We start from the raw sequence: 14,623 nt of genomic DNA on the forward strand, positions 1-14,623 counted from the left end.
TCCTGATTCTTTCCTTTGGCTCTAACTATGGGCTTGCAGGACCCCTCGCCCAGGGGTTCTTAACCAGGGTGTGTCCCTGGGGGTACTCAGAGGTTTTCCCAGGGTTACCTCTATGTATTTTCTTAGTTTCGCACCAGGCTGCGCAAAAAGCCAAGCCAGTACAAACCACAAATTCGTACCATGCCTTGTTTATACCGCACAGAAATAGAAGTACTGTGCCGTGTTTATCATCCACGTGATTAGTTTTATACTGATTGGTATAAATGGGGAAGTCAGCAACAGGTCAGTCCTAGCACGCTGGGACCCTGTATTGTTATGTCTGATTTTGTAAGCAAGTGGTATTGAAGTGAGTGGGGCAGTCAGACTCCTGAAAGGCGTCCAGCAGCCCGGAAGGTCCTGGTACCAGGGAACCCAGGTAGCGCTGAAGGAGGAGCGGGCTGCCAGGTGCCTCTTGGTCCCAGTCTGCCTGCACAGGGGTGGTACCGGGGGTTGGCTGGGGGTCTGTTCTGCTGGCAGCAGGATGCGTATTGCAAACCCAAGGGGCCTATCGCATGGGGCACCCCAGTGGAAGCAGGGGCACTTCTAATGCCCGAGCTGGTTCGTGGGCAAACAGCATCCCTGACCAAGGGGAGATCCTAGCTACCTAGGGGGTTAGAACCAGCCAGCCCTTCCCAGAGTGCTAACCAGGAGGGGGGTGGCCTGGTTAGACTGGAGTGGGGCCGCAGGGCAATTCCTGCCACCCCTGGCTGGTGGGCAGGGAGGGGGCTGACTACACTGGCGCCTGAGGCCAGCAGGGGCTGTTCTGTCTTTTGCTGGGCGGCTGCAGCCTGGAGCCACACCCCCGTGCCCTTCCACCCGCCTGGCACTGAGAGCAGCTGGCGAGGTGGGGGTGGGGGTTCTGGGTGTGCAGCCTGAGCAGGGCAGCTGGGGGGACAACCAAAATACAGGGGGAGGGGAGCTGGTGGAGACGGCCTGGGGGAGGGAGGTGTGTAGAGCCTGGCCGGGAGGGGTGTGTGTGTGTGTTTGTGTGTGTAGGAACAGGGGCTGCTGATATCATGGGGGTCTGCGTCTTCCCCAGCTTCACCCTAGCCCAACTGCTCTGCGCCTGGAGGAGGTACCTACCCTCTGCCCCATGTAACTGGCTGCATGTCTGCTCCCTCCCAGTCATTGGGATGGGCCACAGCTGCCTGGGGGGCAGGAGGAGAAGTGGGGTTTGATCCCTTCTATACGTTGCGCTGATCCCTACTATACATTCAATTAATACAGAAGCTCAGCCTCTGCGAGGTCCCCCCACCCCATTCCTTGTGGCTTGGCTGCCTGGATCCCCTTCCTGGGCTCCCGGCCCTTTCTGGTACAGAACCGTTGGCGCCCAGGCACAGAGAGTGCAGGGGCGGGAGGGCGTTGGTGGCTGGCATTCATGCAGCGAGAGGTGACGTCCCCCGGCCGCAGTGGGGAGTGGGACCCCAGCTTGTCTGGTCTCCAGAACCTGGCAGCTTCCAGCCATCTCTTGATGGCAAAGGATCCTCCGGCCCAGCTGCCGCATGGCAAGGACGGCTTAGTGCTGGTGGGGGTCACTTATTGTGTAGGCCTCCCCGATGCAAGCAGGTGAGGGTGCCCTGAGGCTGTGTCAGGCAAACAGGGGGTGTGCAGCCTGCTGGAGCCGCCATCAATGCATATCACACCGATGGGCCATGTGTCATAGACTCATAGAACCATAGGCTGGAGGGGACCTCTGGAGTCAACTAGTCCAGCCCCCTGCCCAAAGCAGGATCAACTCCAGCTCAATCATCCCAGCCAGGGCTTTGTCAAGCTGGGACTTGAAAACCTCTACTTGCCGGCACCCCTTTGAGGGGAGCGGTGGCAGAATCAGAGCAGATGCCCAAAGCAAAGTGGCCCAGAGCCCCTTAGCCACTGGGAAATTGAGTGTTTCCCAGCGCCAGTTCCTTCCCTCCTGCAGTCGGGCTGCTGGGGAGCGTTTTGTGCCCCTCCCAAGGGCCTGATCTGCTGATAGGCTGTGGTGCTCAGCCCCTCTGGAAACTGGGCTTTAATCCCCAGGCCCAGGCGGGCGGCGGAGTTCCAGCTGGTGAAGAGTTCGAAGCTGGAGGGGCAGAGCTGACCCGACCCAGGGGATTCTCTTGGGCCGAGTGACTCAGAATCCCATGCAAAAGTAAGCTGGGCTGAGACAGTGTCTTGGGTTGAAAGCGAGCCTCTGTTGCCAGAGAGCTGCTTAGATAGATCCACCCCTCCTGGGCATCCTTCCAGCATCTCTGCCAGAAAATCACCTCCTCTGCATAGGCCACTGGCCTGGGACTTGAGACTTCTGTGGCTGTGCCACCGGCCTGCTGGGACACCTGGGGGCCAATCAGTTCCCTGCCCTGTGCCTCAGTTTCCCCACCCATAAAATACTGACCTGCCCGGGAAAGGGCTTGGAGAGCTGCCAAAGAAAAGAGCTGTCAGGCTCCTTATCATTGCCACTTGGTGGCTTAGACAACAGTCTCAGGTCTGGGTTTGGGGAGCTGCTTGGGCCTGGACCGTGGCTGTCCTTGATCTGAACTGTGGTGTCAGGCACACCCCCCATGCTCTGCCAGGGAAACCCGCTTGCTGTCGCGTCCTCAGGGATGGGGGACTGGACAGGTGTCTGGGTGCAGCACCCGGGGAAGGGAGATTCAGCATTATGTGCCGAAGGGCCTGTCGGAGCAAGACCCGCTGCTCCGCTTCCTGATTGTGACAGGGTGAGGCCAGGGGAGTGAGGGGAAAGCAGGGCTGTGCTGAGCTGGCAAACAAAGGGAGTGGGAGCAGCTGGGGAGGAAGCTGCCCTGGTTCAATTGGGGTCCCTCTTAAGATGACCTTTAAAAACCCCTTTGCCGGGGAGGGGAGGGTGAGTGGGGAGAAACAAGTGGAGTCCTCTAGGCAGAGCGGAGCAGAGGCGTGGTGTGGCGTTCTCAGCAGTCAGGGGCTGGGGTCCCTCTCCAGGCAGCCCTGAAATTCAACATGAGGCTGGAAAGAGCTGATTGCATGACAGCAGCCAATCCAGGAGGGGAAATGTGCTGCTACTGCCACTACCTGGCAGAGATACAGCCAGGGGTAGTGTGACGAAGGGGCCCAGGGAGAACAGCTGCAATGTCCAGGACAAGGGCGCTGTTCCCCCCCAGTAGCAGAATGAGTGGGTGAGGCCTGAGTTCCCCCCGGTCAGCATCATCCCTGTCCCAAGAAGGGCAACAGCATCCTGGCTGTGGGGCCAGTGGGCTGAATAGAGGCCCAGAGCTCAGGAAGGAGGTTCTCCTCACCACCTGTTTACCTGCCTGCTGCCGTTTGGTCCTGCCCTCAGGGCTGCTCATCTCCAAAGCAGCGTGGGGCACTTGGCTCAGAAAGGCCACGTCCTCCAGAGCCAACGGGGTGATGCCGGTGGGCGCCTCATCTCAAAACAGAGACTGGCATTAGAAAAGGTTCACAAAAGGGCAACTAAAGTGATGAGTATCGGAGAGGTGGCTGAGTTAGTCTGCAGCTTCGAGAACAACAAGAAGTCTTGTAGCACCTTATAGACTAACAGATATTTTGGAGCATGAGCTTTCATGGGCAAAGACCCACTTCATCAGATGAATGAGTGGGGGGGGTGGTTTCAGAGGGGTATTTAAAGAGTGGGGTCCTAGTAAGAGGGAGGGCCAGAGCTGACAAGGTCTATTCAGCAAGGTGGAAATGGCCCAGTGTCAGTAGCATGTTATCAAAAAAGGGGAAAAAACAAGTCAGCTCAGACAAGGGGGATGTGGCCCATTGTCAGAGTCTAATGTGGAGACATTACCACCCAGGGCAGAGAAGCTGCTTTTGTAAGGGGCCAGCCACTCCCAGTCTCTGTTTAATCCTTGATTGATGGAGTCAAATTTGCAAATGAATTGCAGCTCAGAGACTTCTCTCTCCATTTGATTTTTGAAATTTCTTTGTTTTAGGACTGCTGCTTTTAAATCTGTTACTGACTGTCCAGGGAGATTGAAGTTTTCTCCCACAGGTTCCTGATCTCTGATTTAGAGGGGGTTTGGAACGGGTCCCATCTGAGGAGAGGTTAAAGAGACTGGGACTTTTCAGTCTAGAAAAGAGGAGACTGAGGGGGGATATGATAGAGGTCTATGAAATCATGACTGGCCTGTAAAAAGTGAATCAGGAAAAATGATTTACTAGTTCCCATAATCCAAGAACTAGAAGACACCGAACAAAATTAATGGGCAACAGGTTTAAAACAAATAAAAGGAAATTCTTTTCCACACAGTCAACCTGTGGGACTCCTCACCAGAGGAGGTTGCGAAGGCTAGAACTATAACAGGATTTAAAAAAGACCTAGATGAATTCATGGAGGTTAGGTCCCCCAATGGCTGCTGGCCAGGATGGGTAGGAATGTTGTCCACAGCCTCTGTTTGTCAGAAGCTGGAGATGGATGGTGGGAGAGAGATCACCTGTTCAGTTCATTCCCTCTGGGGCACCTGGCATTGGCTACTGTTGGCAAACAGGACACTGGGCTAGATGGACCTTTGGTTTGACCCACTATGGCTGTTCCTATCTTATGTTTTGCAGGCAAGGGGATGTGAGCGGAACAGTGTGGCCAGCATCCCCTCTGCCCACCTCTGCCCACCTGTCCTAACCCACCGGGGAAGGGATGAGATGGCCATTTTGCAGCTGGGTGAAGGGGGAGGGGAAGGAAACAAAGCCCCAACCTGCAGGAGTGCAGCCCAGGCTGTCAGTCCCTCAGCCATGGGACCTGGCCCTGGAAGAGCTCGGGCTAAACGTGCAAAGATGTGGCTAAACTGGAGCAAGTCCAGAGATCAACCAAAAAGAGAAAAAGGCTCTGAAACCTGAGCAAAGGGGAAAACTGGGCAAGTTTAATCTGGAGAAAAGCTGACTGAGATGGGGCTGGGTAACTGTCTTCAGATAGGATCAGGGCTGTTACAAGGGGTGGGGTGGGTTGTCAGTTGTTCTCCATGCCCAGTGAAGGGAGGACAAGAAGCAAAGGGCGTAATCTGCGGCATGCGGGAGTCTGGGCTAGGTGCTAAGGAAAAGGTCCTAGCTCCTACAATAGGCCTCCATGGGAGATGGAATTCCCATCCTTGGGGGTTTTAAAGAACAGGTAGGAAAGGCCCAGTCTCACTTTACTTGGGCCTGTGTCAGTGACCTCTCAAGATCCCCTCCAGCCTGACCCTTCTATGAAATTCCCCTCAGTCACAGAATCCTAGGGCTGGAAGGGACCTCAGGAAGTCATTGAGTCCAGCCCCCTGCTTCAAGCAGGATCAACCCCCACTAAGTCATCCTAGCCGGGATGTTGTCCAGCTGGGACTTAAAAACCTTGAGGGATGGAGAATCCACCACCTCTCTAGGCAACGCATTCCAGTGCTTCACCACCCCCTGGTGAAGTAGTTTTTCCTAATATCTAACCTACACCTCTGCCTCTGTAACTTCAGACCATTGCTCCTTGTTCTGCCATCTGACACCACTGAGGACAGTTTCTCACCCTCCTCTTTTGAGTTTCCCTTCAGGAAGTTGAAGGCTGCTATTACATCACCCCTAAGTCTTCTCTTCTGTAAACTAAACAAGGCCAAATCCCTCAGCCTCTCCTCATAGGTCTTGTGCTCCAGCCACTTAATCATTTTTGTTGCCCTTTGCTGAACCTGCTCCAGCAAATCCACATCCTTTCTGCACTGGGTGACCCAAAACTGGATACACTATTCCAGATGTGGCCTCACAAGTGCCGAATAGAGGGGAATAACCAATTTTCTAGATCTGCTCGAAATGCTTCTCCTAATGCACCCCAATATGCCGTTAGCCTTCTTGGCTACAAGGGCACACTGTTTACTCATATCCAGCCTTTCATCCATCATAACCCCTAGGTCCCTTTCCGTTGTGCTGCTGCTGAGCCAGTCGGTCCCCAGCCTGTGACAATGCTTGAGATTCTTCCGCCCCAGGTGCAGGACTCTGCACTTCTCACCCTCAACCTGCGTTCGTCCCACAGGCTGGGAGGGAGGCAGAAGGGATGGGGCAGATGGAGAAGGTTTACACAGAGTTGCACAGCCCAACGCCTTAACCACGTGATGGCGCATATAAAGGGCTGGGTAAAGTTCAGTGCCACACTGGCCTGGTCCACAGTCCAGCCAGCTGAGGAAAGCCAGACTGCCTCTTCCTTGAACTCTCCCCTCGTCTCCTCAGGCAGCTGCAGAATGTGGAGTATTTGCCTAGAGGGGAATGAAAGTAAAATGTGTCATTTCTCCAGGACCTTTCTCCCCAGCGGGGCTTTGCAAAGGCTCCCCAGGATCACGTGCACCGCTAATGCAATGCAGCCATCTCTGAGGCGGAGCACAGGGGCCGTTTAACAGCTCACAGCAACACTGTCAGGCAGTTTAGGCTAGCAAAGCCCAGAGCTTCATAGCGGTTGAGGTATTGAAATCGGTGGGACCTGTGAGCTGTAATTCCTTTGAGGAGCTGGGCCCTAGCAAACATTGTACCTAGTGGAACTGACAGCAGCCGATCGAAACGGGAACCAGCTGCCGTTCTGGAGCTGCAGCAGGTAAAAATAACGCAGGCAGCTTCCAAGGCTGTAACTCTAAAGCGATGTTAACTAGAGCCCTAGAATGAGCCGTGCCAGGCCACTACTGCAGCGGGGCAGAGCCTAGAACTCTGGGGCTCCGTGTTCCATCTTACTTGGAGCTGAGCTAACTTCTGTGCAAGCTAAAGCCTGGCTAGCGCCCAGGTACGCAAGCAGGCGTGGCTAACCCGCGGCTCTTTGACCAACTAAACGCGGCTCTTCCCAGAGCCTCATGCCGGGAGTGCCGTCCGCCTGCTCTGCACACGTGTCCCGCTGCTTGGTGGGAGAAGCAGGTGGCAGCGGCTCCAGTGAGATGCCAGCATTGTCTGAGTGGGGGGGTGCCTGGATCTGGGAGGGGGGTGGTGCATTGAGTTAGAGCCAGGGAGGGGCTGGAAGGCCTGGCCCTTGGGGAGGGGAGAGGGATGGGGATAGAGCAGGGAAGGACTGGGAGTGCCTGGCTCTCGAGGAGGGGAGAGGGATGGGGTTAGAGCAGGGAAGGGCTGGGAGTGCCTGGCTCTCGAGGAGGGGAGAGGGATGGGGTTAGAGCAGGGAGGGGCTGGGAGTGCCCGGCTCTCGAGGAGGGGAGAGGGATGGGGTTAGAGCAGGGAGGGGCTGGGAGTGCCCGGCTCTCGAGGAGGGGAGAGGGATGGGGTTAGAGCAGGGAGGGGCTGGGAGTGCCTGGCTCTCGGGGAGGGGAGAGGGATGAGGTTAGAGCAGGGAGGGGCTGGGAGTGCCTGGCTCTCAGGGAGAGGAGAGGGATGGGGTTAGAGCAGGGAAGGACTGGGAGTGCCTGGCTCTCGGGGAGAGGAGAGGGATGGGGTTAGAGCAGGGAAGGACTGGGAGTGCCTGGCTCTCGGGGAGGGGAGAGGGATGGGGTTAGAGCAGGGAGGGGCTGGGAGTGCCTGGCTCTCAGGGAGAGGAGAGGGATGGGGTTAGAGCAGGGAGGGGCTGGGAGTGCCTGGCTCTCGGGGAGGGGAGAGGGATGGGGTTAGAGCAGGGCGGGGCTGGGAGTGCCTGGCCCTTGGGGAGGGGAGAGGGATGGGGTTAGAGCAGGGAGTGGCTGGGAGTGCCTGGCTCTCAGGGAGAGGAGAGGGATGGGGTTAGAGCAGGGAAGGGCTGGGAGTGCCTGGCTCTCAGGGAGAGGAGAGGGATGGGGTTAGAGCAGGGAGGGGCTGGAAGGCCTGGCCCTTGGGGAGGGGAGAGGGATGGGGTTAGAGCAGGGAGTGGCTGGGAGTGCCTGGCTCTCAGGGAGAGGAGAGGGATGGGGTTAGAGCAGGGAGGGGCTGGGAGTGCCTGGCTCTCGAGGAGGGGAGAGGGATGGGGTTAGAGCAGGGAAGGGCTGGGAGTGCCTGGCTCTCGAGGAGGGGAGAGGGATGGGGATAGAGCAGGGAAGGACTGGGAGTGCCTGGCTCTCGGGGAGGGGAGAGGGATGGGGTTAGAGCAGGGAGGGGCTGGGAGTGCCTGGCTCTCGGGGAGGGGAGAGGGATGGGGTTAGAGCAGGGAGGGGCTGGGAGTGCCTGGCTCTCGAGGAGGGGAGAGGGATGGGGTTAGAGCAGGGAAGGACTGGGAGTGCCTGGCTCTCGGGGAGGGGAGAGGGATGGGGTTAGAGCAGGGAGGGGCTGGGAGTGCCTGGCTCTCGGGGAGGGGAGAGGGATGGGGTTAGAGCAGGGAAGGGCTGGGAGTGCCTGGCTCTCAGGGAGGGGAGAGGGATGGGGTTAGAGCAGGGAGGGGCTGGGAGTGCCTGGCTCTCGGGGAGGGGAGAGGGATGGGGTTAGAGCAGGGAGGGGCTGGGAGTGCCTGGCTCTCGGGGAGGGGAGAGGGATGGGGTTAGAGCAGGGAGGGGCTGGGAGTGCCTGGCTCTCGGGGAGGGGAGAGGGATGGGGTTAGAGCAGGGAGGGGCTGGGAGTGCCTGGCTCTCGAGGAGGGGAGAGGGATGGGGTTAGAGCAGGGAAGGACTGGGAGTGCCTGGCTCTCGGGGAGGGGAGAGGGATGGGGTTAGAGCAGGGAGGGGCTGGGAGTGCCTGGCTCTCGGGGAGGGGAGAGGGATGGGGTTAGAGCAGGGAGGGGCTGGGAGTGCCTGGCTCTCGGGGAGGGGAGAGGGATGGGGTTAGAGCAGGGAGGGGCTGGGAGTGCCCGGCTCTCGGGGAGGGGAGAGGGATGGGGTTAGAGCAGGGAGGGGCTGGGAGTGCCTGGCTCTCGGGGAGAGGAGAGGGATGGGGTTAGAGCAGGGAGGGGCTGGGAGTGCCCGGCTCTCGGGGAGAGGAGAGGGATGGGGTTAGAGCAGGGAGGGGCTGGGAGTGCCTGGCTCTCGGGGAGGGGAGAGGGATGGGGTTAGAGCAGGGAGGGGCTGGGAGTGCCCGGCTCTCGGGGAGAGGAGAGGGATGGGGTTAGAGCAGGGAGGGGCTGGGAGTGCCTGGCTCTCGGGGAGGGGAGAGGGATGGGGTTAGAGCAGGGAGGGACTGGGAGTGCCTGGCCCTTGGGGAGGGGAGAGGGATGGGGTTAGAGCAGGGAGGGGCTGGGAGTGCCCGGCTCTCGGGGAGAGGAGAGGGATGGGGTTAGAGCAGGGAGGGGCTGGGAGTGCCCGGCTCTCGGGGAGGGGAGAGGGATGGGGTTAGAGCAGGGAGGGGCTGGGAGTGCCTGGCTCTCGGGGAGGGGAGAGGGATGGGGATAGAGCAGGGAAGGACTGGGAGTGCCTGGCTCTCGGGGAGGGGAGAGGGATGGGGTTAGAGCAGGGAGGGGCTGGGAGTGCCTGGCCCTTGGGGAGGGGAGAGGGATGGGGTTAGAGCAGGGAGGGGCTGGGAGTGCCTGGCTCTCGGGGAGGGGAGAGGGATGGGGTTAGAGCAGGGAGGGGCTGGGAGTGCCTGGCTCTCGGGGAGGGGAGAGGGATGGGGTTAGAGCAGGGAGGGGCTGGGAGTGCCTGGCTCTCGGGGAGGGGAGAGGGATGGGGTTAGAGCAGGGAGGGGCTGGGAGTGCCTGGCCCTTGGGGAGGGGAGAGGGATGGGGTTAGAGCAGGGAGGGGCTGGGAGTGCCTGGCTCTCGGGGAGGGGAGAGGGATGGGGTTAGAGCAGGGAGGGGCTGGGAGTGCCTGGCTCTCGGGGAGGGGAGAGGGATGGGGTTAGAGCAGGGAGGGGCTGGGAGTGCCTGGCTCTCGGGGAGGGGAGAAGGATGGGGTTAGAGCAGGGAGGGGCTGGGAGTGCCTGGCTCTCGGGGAGGGGAGAGGGATGGGGATAGAGCAGGGAGGGGCTGGGAGTGCCCGGCTCTCGGGGAGGGGAGAGGGATGGGGATAGAGCAGGGAGGGGCTGGGAGTGCCTGGCTCTCGGGGAGGGGAGAAGGATGGGGTTAGAGCAGGGAGGGGCTGGGAGTGCCTGGCTCTCGGGGAGGGCGTTGAGCAAAATATTACATTTATCCCTCTGCTCCCAGGTGGCCCCTGCCGGCTGCTTGCACTTTGCTCTATGGGAGCGCTCTGCTCCCAGGCCAGGCCCCGCCACGCTGCCTGTGCTCTCAAGCGGTCCCCACCCCGCCGAATGATCCAGGATCCGGCTCGGTGCGGGGCTGGGGCAGAGCACTGGGCTCGGGGTTATTGTGAGGGCTGCCATTTTCAAGGGGCTGCTGAAATTAGCCCAGGGCCCCCGGGTTGGCTGACTGACACAGCTACCCCGCTAGTGTCACCCTTAGTCCTCCCACCGTGTTGCAAAGGCCCAGCCTAGCTCTGGGGAGAAGAAAAGGCTCTGCCAGCCCTTAGATGCGTGGCTGAGGGGTTCTCCCAGGGCCATGCGGCAGTCTGCTCCAGTGCCAGAGATGCCCCCGGTCAATAGCAAGTCCCTCCGGAGCTGAGCGGCTGCAATGCACAATATTTGGGGTAGGTCATCAGTGGCTGTCTCGGCAGTGGAAGGTTAGTTACTGGTAGCCCTGGATGCAGTAGTACCAGGGAAATATTGCCGTGGGGTGCAGCAATAGCTACACCTGAGGTGTGGAGCTCAGTTTTACAGGCACTTTAAACCTTTATTGTGTAGAAAAATTGCATCCAAATGGCAAAAAAAGAAAAAAAACCCCACAAACCACCAGCTGTGCGCTGAGGGGAGTTTCATGGTGCTTTGGTGAAGAACGAAGTGGTACCGAGGCAGCGTTGCCAAGCAGCGACAGCACCAGGCTGGGACTAGAGTGCTCGCTCCGACTCTGCTGCTTGGGTGGCCTTAGGCAAGTCCCTTCCCCACTCTGTGCCTCAGTTTTCCCACTGGTAAAACAGGGATAATTTGGCTGATCTCCTGTGTTAAGCGCCTTGAGATCTATGGATGAGAAGGGCTGGACGTGTAGAATGACAGAGAGAACAGGAACAGTTTAAAATTGCCCATTTTAGCTATGTTTTCTGACTGGCTTTTCTCCCTGTTCTTTGTCCCCATTTTGCAAGAATTCTGCAACCCTCTGTGCCCTGGCACTTGGCCACTTGGTGCAGGCAGATTCTGAGAGCATCTGAGAGGGTTTGGCTCTGCAACATTTTATAACTTCTTCTGACAGACTAAAAAGCGTGTCACATGCAGCCTGCTGACTTAGAGTGGGTGATAGGGTGGATTTAATGGGTAGCAGGGAGAGATCTTTGGTAACATGCAGGGAGATTATTTTTAATGTTTTCTCTGGCTCATTTCAGCATATGAACAAATGTACTTGCTTAGCAAGGGTTGTGAGTAACCACCCTCATGGTAACCTTTGCAGAGACAGCAAGGATCAGAAACAGGTCAGCTCACACTGGCTGGCTTGCTGAGGACCTCATGGTGGAGGCAGGGAAAGCTGAAGTCTGGAAAAATGTGTTCTGCAGGCCTGGAGAGATGGATCTCTACCTGAGTGGTGTTGGCTGGGAGCCAGAAGCCCAGAACTGAGTACCCTTGCTAGATCAGAGATGGAATATGGGGCAGTTGTCCTGAGCTGTGACAAGGGCCATGAACTTAACCTTGGTGCTGGTGAGGGAAAGGCTTCTGAGCACATCTCCTGCTTTTTGGCTCATGCACGTAGGATGACAGGAGAATTTTCTGTAACACTTGTGTGCCTCAGTTTCCCCCATATGCTGCACTGTTACCCAGGGGGCAGAGAGGGACTGTTTACTCTCAGGGCAGGCTGAAGGAACATAGGCACAAATAGGCCCAGGCTGCCTGATCTTGTATCACTCACGTTAGGTTGTAGCTTCATAAACAAAAAAATCAGTCCTGCAGCACCTGAAAGACTAACCCATTTATTTATTAAATCATGAGCTTTTGGGGGTTGCTTAATAAACAGGCTAGTCTTTAAGGTGCTGCTGGACTGCTTGAGCTTGTATGGCTCATTACAAAAGGATTGAGCAAGGCTGACCCCATCTCAGGGGGGGATTTGAGAGGACACCTGTAAATCCAATTACCAAGAGATTTCCCTCCCTCTGCTTAGGGACAGCTGGGGCCGGGAAGTGTGAGGATGAGTGCTGGATGCTGGTAGGAGCCAGGACTTGCAGCTGGAGTCTGTCCAAGGGGGTCAGTCTGCAGGACAGACAGAGCCTGGACATGGGGTTCTCTATAGCTTGGCTGGGCTTGGGCCTGCCTAGAACAGGCCATGGTTAAGTCAGCACAGAGAAGGTGAAAGAATCTATTTCCCATGCTGTGTTCCACCTGCCTGTTCTGCAAATGCAAGGGGAGTCACTGCAATGCTTGGCCAAGCGCAGGGTCCCCTGAGCAGGCCATGCTCTGGTTCAGTTGGCCTCACTAAACACAGCTGAGCGGGTGAAGCAGGCAGGCTGGAGCCCCAGCTGTTCAGTGAGGGCAGTAGCAAAGGCACACACATGGCTTACCTGGGAGGATGAGGCTTTTGCTGAATGGCTGTCCCAAAGCTAGGGGCATAGCATGGATCCTGTGGCTGCAGGCCCAGGACCTGTGACTGTCCCTTCCCAGTGACTCCCATAGCCTGGGTTAGCCTGTAGGAATCCCCTTTACTGCAGGTCCTGGGCTGTCTTGTAAGCCATCAGTCACATCCCCCACTACCAGTGTTTCATGTAAGCTGAGCGCCACCCAGCTGGTTAGCCAAGTGCCCAGAGGCAGCAGTGTGTGTTTTGATTGGTGGTGCACATCCACCCATGCTTTGGTGCACAAATTTTATTCTGCACCATGGATATTAAAGTTAGAGGGAACATTAGCCTGCGCTCATGTAAAACCTCACTTTGGCTCTCCATGGGGTTAAAGCTAGGCTTGGCCCATAGTTTTGGGTGCCTGCTGAGAAACAAGGTCTCTGACACGGAGGGCTTGTTTACACTGGGTTTTTTTTTAGTGTGGAAAACTCCCTTATTTCCTGGAAAAAACACCCCTTGCAGTCACACAGCAAAGCCTGTGATTCTAGAACAGAGCTAACTTGAAAGAGTAACTTGTGCCAACTGCCTGGTTTTGAATTTTGAAATTGACACCATGTACCAAGCTGAATCATTGCAGCTTAATTGGCCTCCAGGGAGGCATCCCATCATTGGTCTGATTTCAAAATCAGGCTGGAGGGAGAGCCCTCCCAGTTGAAGGGCTCTTGCAGTCTGAATGCTCTTTCATAAAGAACTTATTTTCAAAGTCAGGATGCTGAAATTGATTTCTGAAAAATGCTGCAGTATAGACAAGGATTAGACAGACCTGTTCCCCCTACCCAAAGGGCCATTTATTCAAGCCTGTTTCTTCCAGCTCTACAGACAAGCTGGGTTTGATAAGAAACCCCACACAGCTGCTTAAAGAACCAAAACAGGAAACTCTGGGAGTTGCTATCAAAAAGCAGCAAAAATTGAAGCTCCCCCTCCCCCAGCTTTGTTCTGTTCCCATGGCTCAACTACAGTGTTTGAGAGCCCTGAAAGCTCCTAGCAAGGGGGAGAGCCTGGGGTGTCTAGTTACTTTGTGGGGATTGATTTTGGCACATGTGAAGACATGGCAAAAAATTAAGTTCCCAGGGCTCAGCTGTTGACCTTGGTACTCTACACTGATGGACGGCGTCAGGGACCTCAGCACAAGCCTGAAGATCCCTGATCTATACCAGGGAAGAAAGTTGATCCCGATACATTGGCTCTAGCTATGTAAATGCCTGGGCTGGAACTGTGTGTCAGGATCAACTTTGATCCTTGGCGTAGGCTAGGCCTGAGACTGAGCACAAGCTAAGCAGTAACATCCCCATGCGACCCAGGCCCGAGAAGTTCTACAGGGGCTGTCCCTAACACCTCTGTTCTCAAGTGTGACTACAGGCTGAGTACTAGCAACCTATGTCTCTGATCCAGTCACCCACACAGTGAGGGGCAACTATGAGTCAACAAGTCACTGGGGTTTTTTCTGCACCAGCTTGGTAGATGGCTCAACGGCTGGACGAGGGATGCCACATCCTACTCCTTGCACTTCTACAGGCCAAACCCACAGGCTTCAGCTATCTGTGCTGTTAGGAAGGGGAAATTCCTGCCCAGGAGTAGCACCTGCACTAGGTCCCAGCTTGACAAGACCCTGGCTGGGATGACTTAGTGGGCATTGACCCTGCTTGAAGCAGGGGCTGGACTAGGTGACCTGAGGTCCCTGCCAGCCCTAGAAATCATGCAAGCAACTCCACCAGGACATTTGTACCCCAACCTCCCCCCCAAAGAAAACAGCCAATTCTCCAAGAGGCAGAGCCTGTGAAGCTCATGGCATGGGGGCCAGCTGCTCTGCACCAAAGGCATTCCCAGACCACTGTTTTTGCTATTCACCCCAGGGCAAATTTGAGGCTGGCCAGAGCCAGCAGTAAGGCAGCTCAAGCAAGCCCCAGGAGTGGGCTAGAAAGTCAGGCTGCAATTTGCTGGGCTGCAGCTGGACATGCATCTTGCTGCAACCAGCTGGTACTTCTGTGGGGGTGGAGGGAGCATATGAAGCAATAGGGATGGATGGCAGGGCAGAGTTACTTGCACATCAGTGGTTGGTGGAGAAGTCTGGAATGCAGCAAGATGGGGCTGGAGATGGGGAGAAGGCCACTATCCAAATAGGGAGGGGAGGGGAAGGAAGGGATGGGTCTCCCCTTTTGGGGAGCAAGTGAGGCACATGGGAGAGTTAGAGCAGCTTA

The sequence above is a fragment of the Carettochelys insculpta genome, chromosome 27 (assembly GCF_033958435.1).
Source record: "Carettochelys insculpta isolate YL-2023 chromosome 27, ASM3395843v1, whole genome shotgun sequence".
Lineage (NCBI taxonomy): Eukaryota > Metazoa > Chordata > Testudines > Carettochelyidae > Carettochelys > Carettochelys insculpta.